This window comes from Mixophyes fleayi, chromosome 4 (genome assembly GCF_038048845.1).
Source record: "Mixophyes fleayi isolate aMixFle1 chromosome 4, aMixFle1.hap1, whole genome shotgun sequence".
Taxonomy (NCBI): Eukaryota; Metazoa; Chordata; class Amphibia; order Anura; family Limnodynastidae; genus Mixophyes; species Mixophyes fleayi.
In genome coordinates, this window is record NC_134405.1 from 81,746,332 (window position 1) to 81,753,417 (window position 7,086).

The following is a 7,086-nucleotide window of genomic DNA, read 5'->3' on the forward strand; positions in this document are numbered from 1 at the left end:
AGTATTGCCAGCCCCCCCTTAGTATAATATAGGCAGCCCCCCCTTAGTATAGTCTAGGTAGACCCCCCTTAGTATAATATAGGCACCCCCCCTCTTAGTATAGTCTAGGTAGCCCCCCCTTAGTATAGTACAGACAGCCCCCCTTAGTATAGTATTGGCAGCCCCCCCTTAGTATAGTACAGACAGCCCCCTTAGTATATTATTGCCAGCCCCCCTTAGTATAATATAGGCAGCCCCCTCTCTTAGTATAGTCTAGGTAGCCCCCCCTTAGTATAATATAGGCACCCCCCCTCTTAGTATAGTCTAGGTAGCCGCCCCTTAGTATAGTACAGACAGCCCCCCTTAGTATAGTATTGGCAGCCCCCCCTTAGTATAGTACAGACAGCCCCCTTAGTATAGTATTGGCAGCCCCCCCTTAGTATCCTTAGTATAGTATTGGCAGCCCTCCCTTAGTATAGTACAGACAGCCCCCCTTAGTATAGTATTGGCAGCCCCCCCTTAGTATAATATAGGCACCCCCCTCTTAGTATAGTCTAGGTAGCCCCCCCTTAGTATAGTACAGACAGCCCCCCTTAGTATAGTATTGCCAGCCCCCCCTTAGTATAATATAGGCAGCCCCCCCTTAGTATAGTCTAGGTAGACCCCCCTTAGTATAATATAGGCACCCCCCCTCTTAGTATAGTCTAGGTAGCCCCCCCTTAGTATAGTACAGACAGCCCCCCTTAGTATAGTATTGGCAGCCCCCCCTTAGTATAGTACAGACAGCCCCCTTAGTATATTATTGCCAGCCCCCCTTAGTATAATATAGGCAGCCCCCTCTCTTAGTATAGTCTAGGTAGCCCCCCCTTAGTATAATATAGGCACCCCCCCTCTTAGTATAGTCTAGGTAGCCGCCCCTTAGTATAGTACAGACAGCCCCCCTTAGTATAGTATTGGCAGCCCCCCCTTAGTATAGTACAGACAGCCCCCTTAGTATAGTATTGGCAGCCCCCCCTTAGTATCCTTAGTATAGTATTGGCAGCCCCCTTCGTATAGTACAGGCAACCCCCCTTAGTATAGTACAGGCAGCACCCCCCCTTAGTATAGTATTGGCAGCCCCCCCTTAGTATAGTACAGACAGCCTCCTTAGTATAGTATTGGCAGCCCCCCCTTAGTATAGTACAGACAGCCCCCTTAGTATAGTATTGGCAGCCCCCCCTTAGTATAATATAGGCAGCCCCCCCTTAGTATAGTCTAGGTAGCCCCCCTTAGTATAATATAGGCACCCCCCCTCTTAGTATAGTCTAGGTAGCCCTCCCTTAGTATAGTACAGACAGCCCCCCTTAGTATAGTATTGGCAGCCCCCCCTTAGTATAGTACAGACAGCCCCCTTAGTATAGTATTGGCAGCCCCCCCTTAGTATAGTACAGACAGCCCCCTTAGTATAGTATTGGCAGCCCCCCCTTAGTATAATACAGGCAGCACCCCCCTTAGTATAGTACAGGCAGCCCCCCCCTTAGTATAGTCTAGGTAGCCCCCCCTTAGTATAGTACAGACAGCCCCCCTTAGTATAGTATTGGCAGCCCCCCCTTAGTATAGTACAGACAGACCCCTTAGTATAGTATTGGCAGCCCCCCCTTAGTATAGTACAGACAGCCCCCTTAGTATAGTATTGGCAGCCCCCCCCCCTTAGTATAGTACAGGCAGCACCCCCCTTAGTATAGTACAGGCAGCCGCCCCCTTAGTATAGTATAGGCAGACCCCTTAGTATAGGTAGCACCCCCTCACTTACCTTCAGTTACTCAGGCCAGTGACTTCTCTCACATCAGGCAGACAGGAAGTGAAGTTAGACTTCCTGTCTGCCGAACAGCAGCCTGGGAGCCCATACAGCAGCAGGCAGCCTAGCGATTGGCTGCCTGCTGCTGCCCACTGAACACCAAGGGTTACTGCTTCCCTCCACCAGCCCACGACCACCCCGCGGCCGAGCACGATCCCCCCCCAGCGGCCGAGCGCGACCCCCCGCGGGTGCCCCTCCCCCCACGCGTTTTTAAACAATGACACAAAGTGAGGTGGCCTCTGGGCAGCCTCGTTAGGCCATCGGCCTACCGGGAAACTTCCCGGTAAGGTCTATGGCCAATCCGCCCCTGAGTCCAGCAATCCAGATCCTGTTTGCTCTCCTCTGCTAGTGTAATCACCATCGGCACTAGTCCTTTCACTACATGCAGAGGAACATTATCAGGCCCCCAGCTTTGTCCAAGTAGTCACCAGACTAGCTGCAGAGACACAACCCAAACCAGGTACAGACAGATCATCAGGTGTGACACCTTAGTGTTCCACAACAAAAGGGGGGTCAGAATCAGTTAAGTTAAGAATAAGAAGAGTTAAAATTATAACTTAATGAGAACTGCACCCTGAAGGGCTGCATGCGCAATCTGCAGTTTCCTAACAAGTTAGTTTTAGTGCTATCATCTCCAGATTGTTCAGGTTAGTGGGAAGAGTGTGCAGAATCAAGCACCAAGGTGAGTAATGTGTTAGCTGTGATTCACAATAGCATTAGATAAAGAGGGCATAGATGCCGGATCCAGAGAATGGATACCAAAGCCACTGGTGACAATTTGGATTTTCCATTGGTCAAGTTTCGGGATATCCAACCTTTAATCTGTGGTTGAACTTTATTGATCTGTCAACTCAGTCTGGTAAAACTTCAAATTAAAGTCAAAAGTTTATTTTGTAGTACTTGTTTTGTAGAATGTGTATAGTTCCAGGAAACATTACGAAATAGTACATAGACTTTACAAATCCAGCCATGAGGTATTATACTCGCTTCATAGCTCTCAATATCCCTTTAGTCTGGATAAGATAGACAGATAAGATTAGTCAGTTAAAATATGGATATTCTAAGGTTGAATCACTTCAATGAAAGTCAAAATTTAATTCAATAATTTAGTTATACCTCCTCACCTGATCACTTAATGTTGTTTATTGTCATCCTTTAAATGACTGCAAAGCTTGTAAAATATGTTTTTTTAGTGAAAATTGGATTTCATGTCTACAAATAAACATCTCAGATTCAGGGCATATGTTTAATAAACCATATTTGTTCTCAGGCACGAATAAAGTGATAAGACTGAAGAGAGTGTTACTCTTATCTTCACTGAAAGCCCTTAGGGCCCAATGAACAGTTGCGGTAGGAATTAATTAGTCAATGCAGCATGAATTGTTAAGCTTGGCCACATAATAACCACATATCTTTCACCCTTATATTTAATTACATCCTTGACATCACAGCTACTCTTCTATTAACATCTTTTAATAGAGCGGTTTGCGCCTCAATGGCCAGACCAAATTTAACGTCTTCCTGTTTCTTTTAATCATTTTTTTTAGGCCTGTTGCATACTGGGCAAAAAATAGTTTTTTAATCCAGGTGAAATTACCAGTGTACACTGATAAATGCATAATTTTAAGTATGGATTATCTCAATTGTATACACCTTATATGTACTCATTGACGAAGAGGATACTAACTACATAGCTGACGTGTTCTGCTCATATTGAGTACAGAGGTCCAGGGCCACCAAGAGGAATTTCTGGCCCCGATACAGCAACTTCTTGGTGCTCTTCCCAATAACTGCTGAAGGGGGCGTGACTACACCAGGTTGGGTGCTCCTCACACTATACAGGCAAACCATGGCCCCCCGCAGGTCTGGGCAGCTGAACTTTGTATCTGCCCTCCCCCCTCTCGATGCCCTGCAGTGGTCACACTGTAGAGATCAATAATCTCCATAATAATAGGAATTCTAACAGCATCTACCATGATTCTTCCTATTAGGCATCTTGTAACATCCACAATTATAAAGGTTCATGACAAAAACCAATGATAATTCACATTGTATGCATACCTTATTATACCTCTTAATGTCAGTGTCTGTGACAGCGGGACAGAGGGGGAGGGGGGGTTAGCATGCTGGGGGGTGGCCACGCCTGATATGGGCGTGGTCACAACCTCCGGTGTGCCTAGCGCTTTTGAAGCACTAGGCTGTCCCCAGGGCCATCTTAACAACATTATGGGCCCCCGGGGAAAGCAGTGCACCGGGGCCCCTAGATATAGATATATAGATAGATACAGATATAGATATAGATATATAGAGATTGAGATAGATAGATGTACTTGCTCAGTGACCCTTGAAGGTTTTTTTCTTTTGCAGGATTATTTATTCTCATTAAGAGCCGTGCCTATGGGGCCCCCTTGCCCGTGGGGGAGCTGCCCATCGTGCCCAATGGAAAAGATGGCCCTGGTTGTCTCATCTCTCCTCCTTACTCCTCCAAACCCCTTCATTGCCATGCACACCAGTGCGCAGGTCACCCATTTACCAATGCAGAGCAGCAGTGGACAGTATTTCCTCCAACTCTCCCACTGATCGGCACAAAGTTGTCCCGATCGGGGTGGCAGGACAGAGTTATACTTTATGTGTAGCTGTATTCTGTGGTTCTCTGTTGTCACCCACTTGTACAAATATGCTCTTGGTATAGTTAAATAACCTTCCTGGAATAAAATCTAGTGTACTTATCCCTTTATAGTAAATATCATAACTTTTGACAAAGTCCAGAAGATTTTTGAGAACGTTAGTAGGCAACTTCAATTTTAGGATTAGTGGTTAACAAATAAACCACAGCTATAAACTATGGGGTGTAGTTTGTCAATTAGTTATCTTGTCTACACAATTACCCATAATCCTGCATGTAATTGGTTGTTGAGCAACAAAATACATTTCTCTGTGCAATAAGTTCATTTTATAACTACTGTCATAATATCGGGTGAGGGGTACTGTCTCCTGGGGTTAAACAGCTGCACTTTACTCAATTCAGCCAGATAAATCAAACCAGTCCAGTGCTTTGGTTTAAATAGCCTCAGCTGGTTTTATTAACTAGCATGAAAGTAAAACAAAACATAAACAAAATCCTTGCCGTCTGGCTTCTGACTAATTCACAGGCACTCCCTCGCTAAAGTGAGGGACCTAGTGTCCCATGCATATACAAAACAACAGAACTTACTGCAATTTATGATCGGTTATCTCTCAGGAGTCATCTGACTTCTTTCCCAGGTAATGAGAGACTGAATGAGCTGCCTTGCAGTCTTTTACCAGCACCACCACGTGCAACTCCTGATTATACTGCACTGGCACAGTTAATTTAGAACACCTGGATATTGGCCTTATTTATGGAGCCCACTCTTTTTAAATTATTTCATTTAAAAAAAAAAATTAAAAAAAAATGCAAAGTTTGTAAAAGGTCAGCAGATGTGAGAAAGGAGGTTAATTCACAAGTTGTTTCTTAACGTGAACGTTGGTTTATTGAATACCGGATACACAGGTTATTGATATAAAGAATAGTTTGTGGAATAAGATAGATTCTCAAGGAGCTAAGTAATGCACGTCCATGCAGCACTACGACACTCAAACACAGTAAGTAATCTAGTATTACGTATGCTCAGTAAACATGTTAGACTAAGAGGCACGATGCATCTGTTATATGACATCTGCACAGAGACAAAACATAGCACCTTCCTCTCTCAACAGGTTCTTCCATTAGGATATATCCTTAGCTCTGCCACGAACCCACATCCCAAACCCTTGGGGAGCCGGGACCACCTCCTCTCCTGTCCTGGTGGCCGCTTTCTCTTTAAATGTGGGGAAAACAGAGTCGTATAGACTTCAGTCCCCCATGTGAAGACCCTATCTCTGGTGCTGGCACTTTCAAGCTGTGCCATTGGCCACACCCCCACTGATGACACTGCTGCCCTTTTCCAGTGAGGACGTCTCTCTGGTGACGTGACCACACACGTCACCGGCAACTTCCCCCAATGTGAGGCGCTGCCTCTGTGCTCTAAACACCCCCCCAATCCCCGGTGTCCTGGTCTGCTGTCACCAGCGGGGTTGGCTTTATGGTGGGGCCTACATGTAATGCTACATGTTTTACACATGCACCTGACCACATATGCTCAATAGTGCCCCCGTTCTGCTCTACTGAGAGAGCAGAAAAGGGGCCTTGGAGGCAAGAACGGCTTTGCCTGGCCACTATCCAAATTTTGCTCTGGGGCTCGGCGGTGCACTGTTCTATCTTGGTTTTTACGTGACTATATTGTTATTTATGCTCCTGTTACTTCAGCTAAATACACAAGGATCATTATCCCATCACCCTCATAGTTTTTACATTTTTCTAACCATACCTATACCAATATTTATACAAAGTTAATATTGAGAAAAGTGCTGCCAAAAGTCGAAAAAGCTGCATCTATTTTAAACTTTCAAATAAATTAATAGTACAATCATCTAAACCAATTTTCATAAAAGTTAGGTAGCTCCAGCTACCTATTTTTTTTTAAATCAGATAGTTCTTATTGAAATTATCCAAAACATAGGAAAAACATAAACCAACACTTCAAACATAAACCCCAAGAAGAACAAAATCTAAGTGAACGGATTAATTATAAAGTTAATGTTTTATAATGTCCTTAACAAACGCTCTCCTGTTTCTTAATGACATTATACAAACTGGGCTGGTAGGCCCCCCCTGCCCCCAGCCCAACCTGCCCCTGCGGGCTACCTTGTGCAAGGTCACTGGGCCACCTGTATTTTTATCCTTTAAAATGTTCCTAATAGGCTGCTTAGTCGAGTCTTGCTCCCCCAGACTAGAATTTACTAGCCCTCCCCTGACCACAAGTACTGTATTCATCAGGGGCACACACATGATTTTTAAGGGGGTTTCCCCCCCCAAAAAAAATATAGAGAGCTGCTGCGCTGCGCATGCGGCCGCGCATGCGCAGCAGCTCCATTTCGGCGGCACTGTATTATACAGTACAATACAATACAGCACCGCCTCGGACGCTTCTTTGACAGCACCGCAGCTGCGGTACAGTAAAGTGCCGCTATGTAGGGGCACTGTTTACCCCCCGTTCTTCGCGGAGGGGAGAACCAGAAACAAACCCCCCCTGCGTGCGCCCCTGTTCATAACACATTCCCAGACTTCCACCCAAAAGTTTCCCACAGCTCTATACTCCCATAACATATGCGAAAATGTGCTTCCTCTTAATCACCATTTTGTGAAACTT